Raw genomic sequence first — 20,609 nt, forward strand, 5'->3', positions numbered from 1 at the left:
ACCCAGGATCGTATACTAAGGTGACCCAAAGGCAGAAGCTGTGGGTTACATGTGGACATGGCAGGAATGGCATGATGTCTTTGTTGGTCCGTCACGCTGGCCCCTTTCTCCCATTCCTGGATCATGACACCAGTTGAGGGCTGTCACCCTTCAGAGTTAAGGACCTCGTGGAGCCCTAGTGCAGAAGGGCCTCTGGGCGTGGACGTGGGGTGAGTCGGGATGTGGGCGGACAAGTTGGTCCCTACAATCTCAGTAAACATCTGGCCACAGGGCCCGGCAGGAACCTGACCTTGTGGGTACCACTCGGCTGGCAGCTGTGACCAGTCTATAAATACATTCTGAACTGGACCAGCCCACATGCATTCCTGCCTCCGCACCCCAAGTGCCCTCCCAGCGGAAGACAGGCCGCCAGGGGCCTTGTGCCTGGCCAGGCAGTCACTCCTGGTGAGTGGGACTATGTCCACCCTGGGGTCAGCTCAGGGCTCACAGCATCCGATCGTCATCTGCGTACCCGCAGCCTGCCCAGCACCGGCGTCTGCATTTAGCTTGGGGAAAAGCTCCCGTGCCGGCAGCCTGCTTTTCTTGGATGTCTAGGCTGTGTTTATGCCAGGCTGGAGCCTGGGGAGTAATTAGAGTCTCCAAGGGACCTGCCTGCCCTGGGTGGCCAGGGTCTGTGCACCAATGCTGTCAGAGCCAGGGACCCTCTTGGGGAACAGGAAAAGGGGAAAGGTGGTTTTGGCCCAGGCTAAGCAGCCAGCATTCAGCAGGAGGGGACTTCGAGTGGGGTCAGCCCTGAAGCTGTGAGCTTTGTTGAAGTATGTTACCTCTTGGAGCCTCTGATTTCATCCAGAGATCACAGGCCCAGCCTTTTTTGAACAGGGTGAAGCTGGCAACTGATCTGAAAGCCTTTGCACACCAGGGGCTGGCTCTAGTGCCCCAGGTTATTGTCCCCACGGAAAGTAGAGCTGGTGCTGTCCCCAGACTCTCACTCGGGGTATCTTAGATACATTGTCTAGCCAAGGCCACCAGGGCTCTCAAAACATGAGCAGTGTTGACCTCAGGCAGGAAGGTCCACATCCTCACCTGTACCCGCTACGCAAGATGAGTGTGACATTCAGTGTCCTTTGAGAAGTTGGAGTGGCCACATGAGGAAAAGCAATGGGTGGCAGGTCCTCGATGGGTGTGATTTATAACAAACCACTTATATTCCACATGAAATATGTGTTTTTAAGTATCTGAGATATGTTTTCTGGTTTTTAACTCCCAGATTCAAAGGCAAGGGTCTGTTTGTGTGCGTTGCATCTTGGGAGCCACACATGGCAGGGAGCACTGAGGGGCAGACCTGGAGCACACAAGACAAATGTCCCAACCCTGGCCCTTTGGGCCATTCCTAGAGTTGTCCTGGGGTGGTGTCCCCAGGACACTAGCTGTGAATTGTCATTGACTTGGTTCTAAAGACCAGGGGACTTCAGGGGTTCAGAGTCAGAGGATTGCATGTCTCCCAGACGGTGGCTGTGGCATCTAGAGTCTGCTCAGTGTGGCTCCCCTTGTGATCTGTGGTCACTGCAGGCACCCACGTCGACATCACCCATGACCCTCCCAGCAGCCTTTCCTCCCTCCCAATCTTCAGGTGACTTTACTGTCTCATCCTCTGCGGCAGCTTTACCAGGCCCAGCTTCTCTCTCTCTTCTGGGATCCGGACTTTACTGCCAGCTTGCCTCCTGCAGCTTTGAGATTTCACCCATGGTTCCCCTGGGAATGGGTTATCTCTAGTGACCTTTCACCTGGAGGGAGTTTCAAACAAGAGACGATTTCTCTTATGACTGTGGTGAGCTCACTGGGGGGGGCGGGGGTATGGGCAGGCAGATACATATATTTCATACATCCTTGTAAACGTGTACTTTTATGGAGCTATATGTTATTCATGTTATTACATAAATAACGTGTAACTATACATAGAAGTATATACCGTCACATGTGTGTGCTATGTATTTTTATGAATTGCTTGGTGATTGAGTTTGTGTGTGCCATTCTTGACTATCTCAAACATCGAGTGGGACTTCGCCCTGATTTTTGGTGCCTGTAGCAGGTGACAATAATATGCCACTTCCCACTTGGGAATCAGAGGCTGAAGTGAGATTGCAAGACCCCGCAGGCAGACAGGATGACGACCAATGCGTAGACTCTAAAGTCAGACTCCTGAGTTCTGCACTGGGTTATCTCCAATCCAGGGAGATAACCTGGCACATGGCACTTGGGATGTCGTGTCAAATGCACGCGTCAGCTGGCATCTTTGGCCTAGATCAGTTAGAAGCAGGTGCCACATCCAGAGAGCTCTTGCTTTGTCTTCAGCGCCTGTGCCCAAATGCTGTGACTTTGGCTGTGTAGGTTCCCTTGGCAGGGCAGAGGGCATCCACGGACAGTGTCCTAATGGCAGAGATGAGCGAGGGTATGTGCTGCCTGGGCTCAGGTTCCACATTCAGCAAGCAGAGGTCCTCAGAGGGCACCAAGCTCGGCTGTCATTTCTAGGTTCTGCTGTACATTTGACCCTGTCTTATTTCTCCCCATGACCCTGCCCTTTGGTTGGCTGTCCTTGCACTCCAGGCTCAAGAGTGAACAATAGAAATGCAATTCAGACGCACAGAAGGGAAGTTACTGCCTTGTGAGCACAAGATATATGCAGAGTGTGTTTCAGGCAGAGGTAGATCCAGGTTCCCTGGCAGTGCTGTCAAAATCAGCCACATCCCTTAGCCCCAGTCTCCAGAAACCCTCTCCAGAGTAGCTCAGAGACCACACACCTCAACCAATTTCTCTAATCTATGATGGACAAGCTCTTCTGCACCCAGCTCAGGTCACATCTATTCCGAAACCTGCAGTATGATCAGCCCCTCCCAGGGCTCCAGGGTGTGAGTGCTCTTCCTCCCTGCCCTGCATACCTTTGTCCCCAGCTCTCTAAGGCTGTTGTTTGAGCTAAGATGATTGCTAGGAAGGGCACAATGGTAGAGAAGAAAGGCTGGGCAGTGAATTTCAGACTCTCTGGGATAGAAGGCAAGGGCACACCGCTGCTAACTATGAGGGCATACATTACACCGATGATCAATGAATGGATGACTGGAGAGAGAGAGAGAGAGAGAGAGAGAGAGAGAGAGAGAGAGAGAGAGAGAGAGAGAGAGAGAGAGAAAGACAGAGAGAGAGAGAAAGACAGAGAGAGAGAGAGAAATGATAAATGCATAGATGGCAGAGGGATAGATGATTTTTAAAAATTGTTTAATGGTGCGTACTCCTCTGTGAGACTTAGGAGATTTGAACAAAGATGTCATGGCCTGAGAGTTGAGGGTCCCCACTGGAGAGGCCTAGGACTCTCCATTTGGAACTGTGTGTGGGCATGGGCACCGAACTCAACAGTGGTACATGTACCCATGCCCACCTCCCACTGGGGACAGGCCCCTGGAGATGAGAACGCTATACCTGCCCCTGTACACCCTGCCAGAGGCTGTCGCAGGGGCTACAGGGTGACCAGCAGCTAAGTGGGCAGAGGCCTTCATTAGGTAGCTACACAAAGCCTGTTAGGAAAGATGAACCAGGAGCCGAAGGCTCTGTCTATAAAGAACACTCAGGAAGAGGGCCCTGTGCTCAGCTTGGCCCTTGATCCTGACACCTGTGTGTGATCCTGCCACTGGGCCCAACTCTAGTCTCCAGCTCTTTGAAGTAGCAGTGGGCACTGGGTCCTCCTCAGCACTATCCCTGCCCTCACACACCAGAGGAAGGGTCTCAGAGTGGGCACTGCCCTTCGCCATCAGAGATGTCGGGCAGGGGGTTGCTACAGAGACACAGTACAGCTGTCTGCAGCTTCTCATTCTCTGCAGTTTGGGGCTCCTTCTGCTCTTGCCTACCCACTCATGGGGACTGCTTTCAGTTGGCAATTGGATTTTTATTTCAACCCCTGGGAGGCATTTTGGGGAGTCTCAGTGCCCTCTACTCCCCTCCCTCTACATGAGAGCAGAGACAGCAAAGCTCCAAGGCCCAGACTTTCAGGATGTCACTTCCTCCTGGTCATGTTAGTCGAAATAGGACAGGGGCCAGCCTGGGCCCTGGGTAGGGGACATAGTTCCTGTCTTGATGTGAGTTGCCACACACCCTTAGTGGCCACAGGATGTTCCCTGTGGTGTCTCTTGGTTCAAAGATGGTAACACTAGAGACTGAAACAAGTTTGGGTGAGGGGCTCTTTATGGTGGGTGCCATAAAAAGCCCCTCACCCAAACTTGTCTTTATGGTCTGGGAGCCACAGATGGCCAGGGAGTGCAGCATACGTGAGCCCAGTGGCATGACAGAGACAGTTCCCCTCTAGTGAGCCTCATGGACACAGGAACCTGATGTCCAGATCATCCACGATGTCTGCACTGTTCCTGTGCAACTATGCATCTAATCGTTGATGCCTTGGAGGGTAACTACAGCAGCAGCCCCCACCCTTCTCCTCACCGAAGACTCAGGAAGCTGGAGCCAGGACCCTCATTGCCCCCTCCCACCCCAGGGCTCTGCCATGCTGGGCTCAGCAGATGAGCAGGAGTCTGGGACACAGTGATGTGGTAGGAAGAACACCTTCCCGTCCCTGCTTTGGCTTCAGGTGGTAGAAGCATGGTGGCCCTGCCCCAGTGAGCTGTGTCCTGTGTGAGCTACTCTGTATGTCTCTGGACCTGGATTCTTTTTCAAGAATCCAGGGATTATGTCATTGCTGCCCCTTCAGGGATTAATACAAGAGTCAGCCCAGATATGGCAGTAGATCTTGGGGTCAAGGTGGCGTCAAGGAGGCATCTTTATTGTGGGGTCAGGTAGCATCAGGGGAACACTTCTGTCACCTTGTTCCAGAGCCACGGCTGAGACCCAGAGTCCACAGAAAGCCTTCTGGGGTTGCAGACCATAGTTGGGATCTCATTCTGCCTCAACCTAAGGGGTCACCCTGAGCTCCCATCCCTTGATAGGGTGGATGGATACTGGATGAGTGGCCCTGAGACACAGCCTCTGAACCCTAGCATCCATATGACCCCACCACCAGGAGTCCAGAAAGAGCTGTGCACACACAGGCCAGCAGCCCACAGCCTGGCTGAGGGACTAGCCAGCAGGGACGGCAGCCGCTCTTCAGATGTAAGAATGAGATAGACAGGGCCCAGGCTCAGCCTCTGCCTCCCTGGGATCATCCTCTGCCTGCCAGTCAGGCCAGGAAGGAGCTCTTTCTGGGCTGCTGTGGGTCATGGGACCTCCATGTCAGGTGGTCCCCTTGGAGCATGAGATGAGATGTTTGGGAGCAGCCACTTCCTCTCGACTGTGAAAACAGCATTGGCATCAGAAGGGCAGACCTTGTCAGCGCCTCACAACCTCTTTAAAAAACAAAGCAACAACAAAGAGTATATGTGGTGTGGTATGGGGGTGTGTATGTGAGTGCGTGCGTGCATGGGTACATGCTTGCGTGTATGTGTATGCCTGTGTGTGTGTGTGTGTGTGTGTGTGTGTGTGTGTGTGTGTGTGTGTAAAGAATCTGTGTGTAGGTGAGTACCATCTGCTGGGCACTGTGCCAAACGCCAGAAGCACAGCAGTGACCCTGTCCCAGGCCCTGCCTCCTGGAACTTCCTGCTGATGCAAATTCACCCTCGTCTTCTTGGGCTAAGACTTGCTCTTTCCGTGCTGAGATCTTTGTGTTCTGAGCAGACACTGCAGTTGGACCACAGAGTCACAGATGTATGACAAGAGAGGTCTTTGGGGGAGGAGAGGCCTGGAGTGCCTGTGGGCAGAGGGTGCTGCGTGGCCATGTTGCCTCTGAAGATCCCCACGGAGATGGATGTGTCCCTGCCTTAGTTTGCCCTATGTAAGTTTACCCTTTGTGGTCGATGGAGTCCGTGCCTGCGCCAAACTGGGTTCATCTCTCCATGGGCTGGCTCCCTTAGCCACTCATTTTACTAGAGGGGAAACTGAGGCGGGAGGGCCAGCCCAATGATACAGATTCTGTTAGGCTGTCCCAGGGCTCTGCTGACTAGTGGCTGGCTGTGACTGAGAACAGGAAACTGCCCTTCAGGGAGATGACAGCAGAAACCATCAGCCACATACATCAAAACAGAATGCCGTGGAGATAAGAGTCTGCAAAAGCCGCGTGAGCACACAGAGGAGAGAGGCAAGGAAGGAAAGCAAGCGTAAAGGAGGCCCCAAAGGAATCAGGGCCAGGCTGGTAGCCCCATGCAAGGTCCTGCTCCCCAGTTTCCTGCCTGGTATAGATTCCCCCTGGTCTATGGTAAGCCAAGGATTCACCCCTGTATGTAATGTGGCTGCTTCCTCTATATGTCCAGCAGGGTGACCGTGTGTCAGGGTTTCCCTAGAACGGTCCCTGATGCCCCATCCTAACTGGCCAAGTCTTTCCTGTGTTAACTGAGCTCAGTGGCCTCTAAAACCCTCTGAACTGGTGCATAACCCTAGGCAGGTCTCACACATGTCCCGGGAGATGCTCAAGACTGTCTTAACTAGAGTGGAATCAGACAGGCTTGCCCATGGGACCACTATCCCACACCCTGCAGACCCGCTGCCATCTCAAGAGCAATGGGAAACAGGGACGTGCTGCTTTCTGTGATACAACAGCTTCATACCAGTGGGATTTGTTTGAATCCGAATATTTCCAGAGACAGCCAGAACTTCCCCAGTGATGGTCGCGCTCATGTTTTTACTGTAGATCACTTTTACACCTCCGCAAAAACAGCCATTGAGGTGTCTCATGCCCCACATTCAGCCACCGGACAGACAGGGGTGCCACCCTGGGCATCTGATTTCATCAGCCTGTGTTCCTCGCTCGTTCTGTACTGTCAAAGAGCATCAGAGATGCCAGGCTATACTGCTGTAGGAAAGCCATATCACGTAGAGACTTCCGCCAAGACAGCAGGCACCCTGTGTGGCAGGTGTGAGAGACAGGGCTGGCATCTACACGGTGTGCTGACAAGCCACTAGTGTGAGTTGGTCATCTATGCCATCTCAGCTAGCACAGTGTCATGGTGACTGTGTCCTGGTGGTATCCTTTCTCGGCTTCTTGGAGAGAGGGAGGACCACAAGGAGACCCTACCCTAGCTACAGGTCAGGCCCTGGGGCCACCTGGAATCTTCTGAGACAAGAGTTCCTAAGCACTCATGCCTGGGCCAATGCATAACCGAGTGCACTCACCAGCTGGCTTAAGCTTTCTGGGCTGGTGAATGTGGGGCGTGGGCACCCTGGAAAGGAGCCACAGACAGCCAAGGCGGAGCAAGCAGGTATTAAATGAGGTCTAGTGTGATCGTGAGGCCTAATCCCCGTGGCAGCCACCCAGATGTGTGACAGACCCATGACCCAGCTGTGAGTACCCAGCAGGACCACCTGTGAGTCCCCACGTGGGTTCAGGTTAGTTATATACAGGGGGAAGAAACAATTTAAAGTAGGCTTAGCAGAAATGATACCATTGGCTCAAACAGCTTGGCTGCGGGGGAGTCCTTCAGGTGTGGCTAAATCCAGGAGCTGAAACATGGACTAAGATGGGAGAGGGGACCAGGGACAGATGCCCATAACAAGGGCCTTTTACAGGACGTGCCAGGGAGGAAAGCAGGCAGAGGAAGACCCCTGCCCAGACCCCCAACTGCAGACTGGCAGTCTTGGCCATCCCCACACAGCGTGTGTTTGCAAGCCCAGATGACTGACTGCCCAAGCTTTTGTAGAAGCAGGAGAGGTGTCCAGGCTGAGCCTGGGGGGAAATGTGGGGTTGGGCTAGGCTCTGGTGCATGGGTGGCAGCTGTTAGTTCTCATATTGCCCTGGGTCTCCAGCACGGTCTGTTTCCCACCTGCCTCGATTACCCCCTCACCCAGCACCCAGGGATACTGCACAGTGGACCTTGCTGGAGGTTTCCAGGGAGCAGACGCAGGTCTGTACTGAGGCACGGGAGGCTGTTGGCACAGCTGGGCCTGCAGACTCCAAGGGAATGCCAACAGATCTTGAGGTCTCCAGACCCCAAAGCCAACCCCTCTACACCTCCGTGGTGGGGACCTGACTCATCTGACCTGTCCCAGGCCCTTCCTGCCAGGACCTTGCCCTACCTCTGCCACTGACAGGCCAGACCTGCTCTCTGCTATGGGCTGTAGAAGCAGAAAAGTCCCTGCAGCTCCATGTGGCCCTGTGTTCCCCGACCCCCCGCCCCGACACACCCCAGAGCTCTTGGCAGCTGGAGAGCGCTAACGTGGCTGAATGGCTTTGGGGGACTTTGAAGGAGACTAATTAAAACCAGCTGAGATGTGGGAACTGGGAGGTGGGGAGCCAGGGGCACTTTCCACAGGATGTGGAGGGTACAAAGGCCCTTGTAGTGGCCCACTGCCTCTATGCTGTGACCAGGGAGTCTTGCTGGGCCCATGACCCTCCCAGTCCACCTCAGCCTAGCTAGAAGTGAAACCCTTCTATGAGGTGGGGGGCTGACTACAGGAAATGGACAGCCGTGTGGTATGTTTTAGGGTTCACGTGTGCGTGTGTGTGCACGTGTCTCACATGACTGTGTTTATAAGTGCACACATGGGATGAGTGACTCTCAGAGTGGTCCTGTGTGCATGCCTCAGTTTACCCACTGTCCAAAGTTGCCCTGCAGCCTTTGCTCAGTTGGGTGCTGCCTGCAGGGTCAGGGCCAGCCATTCAGCTTGATCAGCCAGTATGGTGTTTAGCAGAAGATGCAGGACTCTGTGGAAGACTTGGCTCTTGGTGTTTACATTATTAAAGCATCCCTTGCCGTGTGCCTGATGTCCAGAGAGGATAATGTGGGGAGAAGAGCGGTAGTCACCACCTCTGTGGGCACTATTACCTCTAACTGCACACACCTGGGCAGCAGAGGGCTCTGATTGGCTTTGGTGGGGTCAGAAGCCATGTTTGTGGTGGTTACTTTTCCATTTCACTGTTCACGGTGTCTGACAAGGAAAAAAAAGGAAGGGAGGGAGGGAGGGAGGGAGGAAGGAAGGGAGGAAGGGCTTATTTTGGCTCATACTTGCAAACCGTTGGTTCCCTTCCATCGTGGTAGGGAGAGCCTGGCAGGCAGCCCCATTCATGGCAGTGGGAAAGTGTGACAGAGGCTGTTCACATCACCATGGGCCAGGAAGCAGAGAGCACACAGTAAGAGCCAGTGGCAGGTACAGCCTTGCATGGCCTGCATCAGTGACCCACTTCCACCAGCCACGCCCCACCTCTTGGGGTTCCTAGGACCTCCCAAGATAGCTGGATCGAGCACTCAAAGCACTAGTCTGTGGTGGCCTTTCGGATCCTAACCACGGTAGTGCCCCCCTGCGTCAACCCGGCTGGATCTCCCCCTTTCCGTAGTGCAATGTGGTATGCCCCACTGAGCCAAGGGGAGACTGTGGCTGCTTCCCCAGAAGCCTAGGTATAAGAAAGCCAGCGCTGCGCAGGCCTCAGCCTCACAGCCAGGGCCGGGGAGATCCGTCATGCCTATTTTTTCTAATGGGAAAGTAGAGTCTGGAAATGATGTTTTCATTGCTGTTGGTTTTCATTTGAGCTGGATGTGGTAGCACAGACCCACAGTCCCAGAACTCGGGAGGCCTAGGCAGAGAGAAATCCACTCGTGTGTGTGTGTGTGTGTGTGTGTGTGTGTGTGTGTGTTTCATGGAGCTGAGAATGACCTTGAACTTCGGATCCAGTGCTGGGATCATAGGTGTGCACCACCACACATGGGGGTTGCTTTTTGGTTTTTGTTTTTGTTTGTTTGTTTGTTTAAATGTGGCTCTGAGAATCAAACCCAGGGCTTCATGCTTGCAAGGCAAGTACTCTACCAACTGAGCTATAGCCCCAGCCCTCAGCAGCCCCATTTATTTCCCTCCAGTGCAGGTCCTCACTCAGGCAAGACAACACCTTACTATGTAGCTACACCCTGGCCCCCAAATCACTTTTTTTAAATTTTTTTTATTTTAGGACAAATCCTTTAGGGATTTTTATTTATTTATCTATCTAATTTTTTTTGGCGTACACTGCATATTTATTTATTTATTTTCTCAATTTTTTTATTAAAGATTTCCATCTCCTCCCCTCCGCCTCCCCCTTCCCTCCCTTCCCTTCCACCCATACCCCCACTCCACCCCTCTCCAAGACAAGGGCCAATCTCACTCATGAACATCGATGCAAAAATTCTCAATAAAATACTGGCAAACGAATCCAAGAACACATTAGAAAAATTATCCACTATGATCAAGTAGGCTTCATCCCAGAGATGCAGGGCTGGTTCAACATACAAAAAATCTATCCATGTAATCCATCATATAAATAAACTGAAGGATAAAAACCATATGATCATCTCATTAGATGCTAATGGACCCAAATCACTTTTTAAGTAGCTGCATCCACTCTATGTTTAGACCCTGTCTCTGCCTCCCTAGTGCGGGTTGGGACAGACAGACACACAACAGTGAAGCCACAGCCAGGGTCACTGAGAACGTCACCTGCTGGACGGTGAAGCCACAGCCAGGGTCACTGAGAATGTCACCTGCTGGACAGTGTGTTCCCACAAACTCGGTTCTCAGACCTGTTTGCAGGTGGCACAGGAAGCTCAGAGAGGCTGAGTCAGTTGTCTGTGGCCACACAGCAAGGAAGTGCAGAGCCTGCCCTTTAACCAACACCTACAGAGAAGGATTTATAGCGGGATTTATGGCACAAGTGTGTGGGGCCAGGACCTTCTTCTCTGGGTCATCCTATCATTAATGCCCTGGCTGACCAAGTCCACAATCATGGACTGTCAACTGCAGTCAGGTCCCTTGTCTGTGTCATGTGTCTCATCCCAGGCCCTCCGGGGAGAATGGATCTGTGAACATGTGCCACCACGGCTGCCATCTTGGCCAGTGGAGCTTCCCCTCCAGCCCAAGAGGCTCTGGATCCCCAGAGCAGCAAGCCCAGCAGGCTGCCGATACACAGAGCACCCTGGGATCCTTCCCATCACCTTTACCCAATTAGCGGCTACTCCACTAATTACATTAGACTTTCATACTTTGGGGTGTGATGTCCCCAGGGGTCTAGACTGGTGAGCTCTCCTGTGATGAGGCCCATACCCTACTGTTATACCCCACTTGTGGAGGGGTCTGAGGTGAGTGATAAGGGACTTGTCGTGCCTTGACTCATGGGCAGCTGGGCAGAGGCATTGAGTCAGATGTGGCAGCACCGTCAAAAGGCGAAGGGGGCTCCGACTGGTTACGGCACCTGTGACGTGGGAATGCACCGAGCATCTGTGCTTGGTGTTGGCGTGTGTGTGATATACACTGCCTCCTCTAGATCGCCACACATTGTGGGGTCAGATTAGTTAGAAGAGTTCTCAGAGGACACTCTGACACCCTTCTGTACTCCCCTTTTGGGCAGAAAGCGGGAGAGACAATCTCACTGTGACTTATTCCCTTTTTGCCCTGGACGTCAGGAAGCTCCTCCCATACAGCTTATCCTTCCCCTTTGTGTTGTGAGCTCCTCATCTTTACTAAGCTTGTTTGATGCCTTTTGGGCAGAGAGTGCACAAGTTTTGAAGAAATGGAGTTGGGCTGAGAGGATTAAGGAATACATGGGGAAGGTTGCCACAGTGGGCCACTGTGGAGACAAGCCTCAAAATGGCCAGATGACTAGAAATCCATCCTGCAGTTATGTATAAAGCCCTGGCGTATGCATAGAACTAAATATAAACTCACTCCTTCCAGAACCCTCTGTCTCTTTCCTGCTTACCTCTGTTCTCATGGGCTTCTAAGATGGCCCTGTCCTCTTACCTGGGTCCTCCCATGTGGGACTCAAGCTGGGCCTCACACTCTTCACCCAACTCCCAGGCCTCTTGCACCTTAGCCCAGCAAACACCCTCCAACTGGAAGAAGAAAACACCACAGGGAGGGGGAGAAGCAGCAGGGAGGAAGGAGTGGAGTGGAGGGAGAAGGAAGGAGGGAGGAAGAGCTGTGCTGGCCCAGCCAACACAAGCCTGCAGCCCACGGAGCTGCCCGTGAGATGAATGTTAGCCTTATTCAACAGCACCCCATTTCCCTCAAACGGGCCCCTCTGTAGCCAGCTGCGGGAGCTGGGGCTGAGCCCAGTGAGGGGCATCCCTACTAGGCCCCTCTGCATGAGTGGGTCACATGACCCGTAACCACAGACTCAGGTCAGTGTGCAGGGTGAGGAAATTCCTGACCTCATTGTGCCTCAGTTTCTTCACCTGCAAAAGTTGGGTGGTGACCGAGCCAGAGTGGGCGTGTGAGACCAGGACTCAGTTGTATAATCTGTGACTTTGGTAGGACCCACAGCAGGGATGCAGGCTGGAAACACATCCATACTGGGGCAGGGGGAGACCACAGTGGAGAGGAGTGACCTTATGATAGAAACAGGAAGACCCCAGAGTGGGAAGGGAGATGGAGACCCTGAGGAAGGAATGGGGAAACCCCACGGTGTGAAGGGTGACTCTAGTGTGCATGAGTAGACCTGCTTAGCATGCAGGAGACCATAGCAGGGTACAGGAGATGAGATGCTGTAGGTTTCATGTGTGTGTGTGTGCACGTGTGTCATGTGCCCACGTCTTGCATATATGATCCCTGAGTACAGGGAGGAAAACAGTGCCCTGGAGACAGAGCTGGTTGAAAACAGGAGGAGCGCACACAGGTTGTGTGGCCGCAGTCAGGGGGCTTTGCTGTTACCTGGCCATCTGCTGGCAGCTTGGCCAGACCCAGGCTTCTAAGTCTTGACAGCCTCTACCCTGCCACGCCCCCAGAGCTGACCCTCACAGGGTCCTTCCCACAGCCTTCTGTGCAGACATGAGCACATTCCTGATCCCCTCTGAGCTCTGCTGCATGGGCAGCCTACAAGGTGGTTGTGAAAGTCACTAGAGCTCTCCAGAATATGTAAACCCTTTTAAACCCAGGAGACCTCTGAGAATATCCCAGCTGGGCCAGTGGGACCAGTCAGTCTCAGCCACAGCAGTGCCCCATTAGTGAGGCAGGGTGTAGTGTGTGGGTGAATGAATGAATGAGTGTGTGAGTGAATGAGTGATTACACAAATGGGTGAGTGTGTGAATAAGTGTGTGAGTATGTGAGTGTGTGAATAAATGGGTATGTGGGTGTGTGAATGAATGGGTCTGTGGGTGTGTGCCTGCAGTGAGTCTGTGAGTCTGTGCCTGCACTGGGTGGCGTGTGGTAACTGTGTGCGTATGTGCGTGTGTGCATGCCTGGGTGCGTGTGTCCGTGTGTGCGTCTGTGCGTGTGTGCCTGCCTGGGTGCGTGTGTCCCTGTGTGCGTCTGTGCGTGTGTGCCTGCCTGGGTGCGTGTGTCCGTGTGTGCGTCTGGTGCGTGTGTGCCTGCCTGGGTGCGTGTGTCCGTGTGTGCGTCTGCGTGTGTGCCTGCCTGGGTGCGTGTGTCCGTGTGTGCGTCTGTGCGTGTGTGCCTGCCTGGGTGCGTGTGTCCGTCTGTGCGTCTGTGCGTGTGTGCCTGCCTGGGTGCGTGTGTCCGTGTGTGCGTCTGTGCGTGTGTGCCTGCCTGGGTGCGTGTGTCCGTGTGTGCGTCTGTGCGTGTGTGCCTGCCTGGCTGCGTGTGTGCGTCTGACTGAGCGACTCCGTGCGTGAGTGCGTGGACAAATAAGTGAATAACTGAGTGTGTCTGTGAACAGGGAATACGTAGGTGAGTGTGTGAATGAAGGAGTGAGTGAGGAGACGAGTGTATGAGCCGGCTCTGGTGAGGACAGCTGACCCCGTGTGCCCAAAGGAAGGTCACTGTCCGCAAACCACAGGCTGCAACCAGCCGACGGCTCCAGCCCACGCGGTAGTTATTTTGCCGTAGGTGAATTTGTTGCCAGGTCTTAAAATGGGGAGATTTCACTTTAAAACTTGGACTTCAGACGTTTCCTGAGGAATCCTTAGTGTCCTGACAACTACCAGCAGCCTGGCTGCCACGGCACCCACTGACCAGGCAGGGATGCAGAGAGCCTGGGCATGTCATCCATCACACCCTTTCCTCCAGAAGATGCTGGCCGTGTCCTCTGTCCCAAGCAGTGTCCCTGGCAGTGGAGGACATAACTGTGCGTAGGACACAGAAATGTCAGCCCTCGGAATACAGTGCAAGAAGAGGTGTCGAGGGCAACAATTCTATGTCAGCGAGAAAGGAACTGCATAGGTCAGTCACCCTGAAAATGTCAGTACCAAGGAAGTGAGGGTCCCTGGAAACGGGTGGGCTTAGTGGGTGGCTTTCACACAGGGACCCAAAGGATGGGAAGGGTGGTGTGTCACCCCAGCCCTTGGCTTTATAAGCCAAGGTGGATTGAGACCGCCCAGGGTTCCAAGCCCCAGGGTGCAGAGCAGCCACGCAGACAGCAAATTACAGGCTGGGTGGGGCAGCAGCACTGGGGAGGATGTGGTAGGCCAGAAGAGCTTGCAAAGGAAGCTCCAGACTGTGAGGCCTTCTTAGGCCTGGGAGAATGGACATGGTGACCACCCTACCCACCTGTAGGCCCAGGTCTTGGGAGTGACCTGAAGTGGTGGGGTAGATCTGTAGGCATTTGTGCATTTGGTCAGTCCAACAGGCTATGGCATTAGGAGCAGTCAATGCCAGGGCTATGGTCACTGTAGTAGGCTTCTGATGTGGAGGGGATTGGGGGTAACAAAAGGGGTTCAGAGTCAGAGACCCAGGTAAGGGGTGTGTCTTGGAGCGGAGGGCAGCCTGCATTTGTTGTATAGCTTAGAAAGCCCTGACTATGAGGGAGGGAGTCCCTGGGACCACAGAGTCCTAGCAGCCCCTATGGCCTCAGACCCCCAGCAGGGGCAGCAAGAGGTGTGGACTCCTGTGTGAGCCATCCGAGAGAGCAGAGCAGCTAGGGGAGCCGGGAAGAACACAGCAAAGAGGAGGGTCTGGTACCCAGTAGGCAGGAACACCTATGAGTATGAGGGACAAACCCAGGTGACTCAGCAGGAAGGACCAGAAGCCAAGGGGGCCACTGGGAGAAGACAGTGGGCAGGCCCTGCAATAGGAAGCCATGATGGGATCCCGCAAGGCTTCCTTTGCCCTCCCGGGTTGGGGTCTCCTGCCATTGTTGTGGGCCATCTGGGGAGGACATTCTGGTAAGAGTCAGCTCTGATCAGGTACTTCGGAGTCAGGGTGCACTAGGCCACCCCTCTCCCAGGCTACCGTAGCCAGAGGGCACATGTGACATCCTCCGCCTTGTGCTGCTTTCAGCTGAGCAGGAACCTTGGCAAAGGGCAGGGACTAAGCCTGGACTATTTCTGGCCATCCTCCATCCACCCGAATGGTCTTCCTAGACCACTTTGTTTTGTTTGTTTTTCTGGAGATACAGTCTCACCATGTAGCTCTGGTTGTCCTGGAACTCTCTCTGTAGACCAGGCTGGCCCTGAACTCACAGAAATCTGTCTGCCTCTGCCTCCCAAGTACTGGGATTAAAGATGTGTGCCACTGTGCCCAGCCGAGATTGATACTCTTAGATGTCCCCATTAGTCACTGGCCAGCCAGTCTAGACGAGCAAACCAGGCCTCATGTTTCCAGCTGCCCAGTGACTGAGTGAGGTCACACACCTTGAGAAGGACAGCTGTAATTGAGACGGCTTCTGCTCTGAGCCACGAGGAAGTTCGTGGTCCCGGATGTCTTCTCTCTGTTCTATGGCCTTGGAAGAGTCCCTTGCCCTGAGCCTGTCCCTCACCTGAGTAGAATCTTAGAGAAGATGGCTGTGGTAGCTGTCTAGAGATATCCTGGGCCTTGGGGCTCTTGCTGGCTACAGTTGGGCAGGAGCCTTGACAAAGAACAGGGACCATTTCTGTTGGCAGACAAACCTAGGCCCACCCACTGCCCTCCTTTGGCCTCTCAAACCTCAACCAGGGCCAGTCCTAGAGGACAGAGGGACAGCAGCTGGGTGTGGCTTGGAGCATCCCATCCAGAGGGCCCTGTGCCATGGGAGATGTCACACCCATTTTAGAAGTGAGTAATCTGAGGCCAAGACCCCTATGCTGGGCTTGCACCACAGAGCTAGCTGGGATGCTATTGTGGGGAGGGGCACAGACACGCTTCCCATGGGAGATCAGGACATTCCTCGTGTTCCCCAACCGAGGGGAACCTAGCCCTTCAGTCTCACTCTGCAGAAAGTCCCTGGGGTTACAGCCACAGTCCAGGTAGCCACTGAGACACATTTGCCCAGGCGCCAGCAAGAGGCGGTAACCGTGGGCAGAGCCTGAGAGTGAACACGGCTGGAGAGAGTACCGCCCATGTGACAGCCGTCTGACCTGGAGCCCACACTCGGTGCCTTCTGTTCCTTATCTGTACTTGGGGAATGGGCGCCTGCTTCCTAGAGCGTGACATCAACAGTGACACCATGTAGCTCCCTGCCACGATTGACCGGACAGGGCTTGTCCTCACACGGTCAGCACTTGGGGGGCTTCCTTCCTGGAGCTGGGGCAAGTATGTAGCCCTAAGCAATGCCAGTCTTCCTCCCCCCGGCCTCTACTCAACCTGCTGACCCTCGTATCCGTAGGCAACAAAATTATAACCACTTTTGGTGGGAAAGGGGTAGACAGGATCAGAAACGAGATGCAGCAGGAGAACTATACGCAGTCCCCAGGAGTGTGTCAACTTCATCCCTTGGGACACATTTCTTTGCCCATACACGGCCTGTGTGAACCTCAGGAAGGAGACAGGCACAGATGATCACCAGGTCACATTGTCCCAGAGGGGCAGCTCTTAGGGGCTACAAATACAGTTCCCTCTTATTTACCCCAGGCACTGTCAACCCCCTCATCAGTGACCGGCTTGGATAAAGCCCCAAGCCCATAGGAAGGTGAGAAGACAGCCCGGCTCACCTCATGCCCACCCTCTCATCGTGTCTCACACCAATGCTGAGACTGTGTGGCATCATGCAGGCTTCCTACTGCATGCCCAGGCCCAGCCTAGGGCTCCAGTCTCATCACAGATAAGACCACTGAGAGCCAGGCAGCACAGTCAGTGTGGTCATGGAAGGCACCGTGGGCTGACACCCCAGGTGATGGAGCTGTGGAAGGCAGGTGCAGCCCCCTCAGTACATAGATGTCCACTCTAGACCCCATCTGTAGCTGTCCTGGAGCGGGGTCCACAATGGTATCCCCATTTGGAGTTCCCAGGACCACTGAGCCCAGCCACACCTCTGCGTAGCCCAGGATCTTCACGATGGTAGAGGACATGGTGTAGGGGCTAAGCTCGGTATTAACAGTGAGAAGTGAGCTGTGTGCCAAAGCCCTGGCCATTGGGCACCTCGAGACACAGGGCTAACCCTCTGTTCCTTGGTGCCTAAGGAGTGTAAGTGACTGCCAAGAGCCTTGGAGAGCCGAATCATGATTTTAGGCTGTTGGCAGCATTGACTCTGGTCATGAATAGCTTCCTAGTGGTGATAGCGCCTGATCAAGGCTGGTCCTGGAAGCTGTGTGGTTAGCTGAGGAGCCTGGGTGCCGAGTAAGGTTCTAGCAGGCTTGTGCACAGTTGATGTGTGGAGTCTGGGTGAGCTAAGCATCTCTTCTCGGGACCAGCATCACGTCTCTGTAGTACAAAGGATGAGGAAAGAGTGCCCGGTACCTGGCCTTGCCCTATGCCAGCTCTCAGCTATTTGGGCAGCGGTGTGGTCCTGCCTTCAAGCAGGAATCTTGCCTTTCCCACTGCTACCTCCTTGTCATCTTGGACAACATTATTGTGCCCCCTCCCACTTACACTCCCTTATCTCCCTTCTGCTAAAGGATCTCATATATGCACCCCGATAAGGCAGCGCAGGCCCCGCTTCCCAGCCCCATCCCAATGCTGGCCTCTACTTTCCCCAGAGTAATTAAGATAAATGCAGCTGATAGCATGCGCCGTATTCTTAAGCGCACCCTCTGGGCCACATCGCAGATATAATTTTACCTGCAGAGGTTTATCTGAGCGCTCGGGTAACAGTTTGTAAGGAAAGCGGCGGCGTTTGAAGAAACAGGAAAGGGGAATGGCTGAAAGGAACATCAAGGCACGGGGCTGCAGCCCCTCCCCAGGATTCTGAGCAGCCCAGGCCGCTGAGAGAAAAGGAATGCCCCACCCCTCCAGGGATGCTGGGGCCAGCTGGGGATCTGGGGCTTGGATCTCTCCTCCAGTTCAAAAGGGTCCTGGCCTGCTGAAACCCACACCAACACAACAGCGCCGAGGGGGTTTGCTGGGAGCCCAGGCAGGGGAGAACCCTGCTTAGTCCTTGCACCCGGACAGGGAGCCAGGGCCTGGTACTCTAGCTCAAGGGTGCTGATGGCAGAATATGAGCGCAAAGACCAAGGACAGAGCAGATTGAACAAGTGGAGACAGCTGTCCAAGAACCTGGGACCAGCCAGGATGGAAAGGATGAGGATCAGGTGCTGAGACAGGGCCTTCAGGCTTCGTTGGGTGTAAGAGAGGCAAGGAAGGATACATGCTGTCTACATTTATGCCACTGCTTGGTAATGTTCCCACTGTGTCATCTTGGGCAAGTCACAGACCTCTCTGACTTCTATAGCTATTCATTGCCTGTCTTTACAGTAACCTGGAAGCCATGAATCAGTCACACCTCGTGCTTGCCTGGCACAGCATCTGGTGCAGGTATTGGCTAGTGGACGACTAGATAGATATCAACAGATAGATTGTAGTGTGAATGCTAATTGGTCTTCATGATAAAAATCCAGAGTCAGGTATTAGGGGGTGAAGGCTGCTCTGCTTCTCTGATTTTTAGGCAAGCATTATTAAAGCACAAACAAAATGTCACCACAGATAAATGGATGGATGGCGGGTGGTAAATGCATGAATGACAGATGGATGGATGGGTGGATGGGTGGGTGGATGGATGGATGGATAGGTGGGTGGGTGGGTGGGTGGATGGATGGATGGATGGATGGGTGGGTGGGTGGATGGATGGATGGATGGGTGGATGGATGGGTGGATGGATGGGTGGATGGATGGATGGGTGGGTGGGTGGATGGATGGATGGGTGGGTGGGTGGGTGGATGGATGGATGGGTGGGTGGATGGGTGGGTGGATGGATGGATGGTGGGTGGATGGATGGATGGATGGTGATGGATGTTGGGTAGGGGAATAGAGTTCTGAGCACACTGGTGGGATTGCCAGTTTTGAGGCCTGCTCTTTGGGGCCTGTAGGCGGTTTGACACTATGGCACTAGGCAGGCTAGAAGCCTCAGGTCTGATGGCTCCTGGGGTGTACAGTAGCTAGAACACAGCTGTGGCAGAATGACTTACAACACCCGCCCCAGTGGGGCTGGCATTTACTCTCTCTGCTTCAAGACACACTGAAGAAAAACAGCAAGCTCCATTAGGGCTCCCCTCTCATGCAGGAACAAGCAAGGATCCTCTGGAGGAAACAGAACACCTCAAATTCTAACACACTGTCACCTCTCTTTGCAGCCAAGAAGATCCTGTTCCTCGGGCAGTTATTCAGAAGTCCAGTGAGGGGCTCCAGGTCCCCAGGTATGTCATGAGTACATGTGGGAGCCACTGTCACTGACTGGAGGAGGTGCCTTGTCCCTGAAGCTCCATCCACCCCAGCGTGCCGCTCTTGTCTCCCATTCAGACAGTAAATTGGCTGGCCTTTTTCTGAGCCAGGCCATCTGAGCAGCGTAGATGGCAGGGTCACCTGGGATCCCAGGAACCTAGCTCTAACGGCCCCTGGAGTGTGTGTGGCTAGGGTACAGCTGTGGCAGACTGGCCCACACCACCCACCCACCAGTGAGCTCAGTTCTGCCCTAGGATGCCTTCCTGAAGCCAAGAGGTTCACTAGGAGCCCCACCTTCTCCTTAGTCCTCCATGAAGGCTCCTCTTCTTAGCTGGTAGTGTCACCCATCAGGTAGGGTCTTCATGGGGACCCTGGTTGCTTATGTCCCCTGCCACCTAGTCACTGGAGTTTCTGGATCCAATGTAGCATGGCTGAGTTCTGCATTGGACTGGAAGGTGCCCCTCTGGAGGGCTCATTCCCTCCACAGTAGTGAGGCCTTGGGAAAGTTGCCTGGGTTCTTTACCCATAATCAGAGGTGACAGAAGCAATTCTGACTGTCTGAGCCTCTGTGGACAAAGGAGTCAGATTCAGCAGCGTGGTGGTGGTCTTAACACCATCAGCCCCACCGCATAACCGGTCAATAAACAAGTCTTTCCCAAGGACCTAGTTGCCTGTCGCAGTGAGGACCATAGAAGGGAAGGAGACTCTTCTCCAGGTGGGTAGGCTGGAGAGGAGCCTAGATGTGGCAGATGAAGTCCTGTGTTGTCCTGTACTGTCCCTGCCACCCAACCAAGTCTACCCTGTTCTCTGGTCTGCTGTGGTTGCTTCCCAGTGTGAGCGGTATGCTGCCCACTGCTGGTGGACACTGGAACTTCATCTACCCTGAAGATCTGAGACAGGCCTGCCCTAAATTAATGGTGCTTTTCATGCCCAGCAGGTAGCAATTGGGACTCCTCTGCAGAAGCAAGTGGTCTTCTCAGATATTCAGACCCCTCTCCCTTTTTCATTTTCTCCCCCCACCTTTTTACATACCTCTCTAATATCCCTGGCTCCATTTGTAGGGGGGATCCTACTGTCCGAGCCAGTCACCCTCTTTTCTGAGACA

The sequence above is a fragment of the Arvicola amphibius genome, chromosome 15, assembly GCF_903992535.2.
Source record: "Arvicola amphibius chromosome 15, mArvAmp1.2, whole genome shotgun sequence".
Taxonomy (NCBI): domain Eukaryota; kingdom Metazoa; phylum Chordata; class Mammalia; order Rodentia; family Cricetidae; genus Arvicola; species Arvicola amphibius.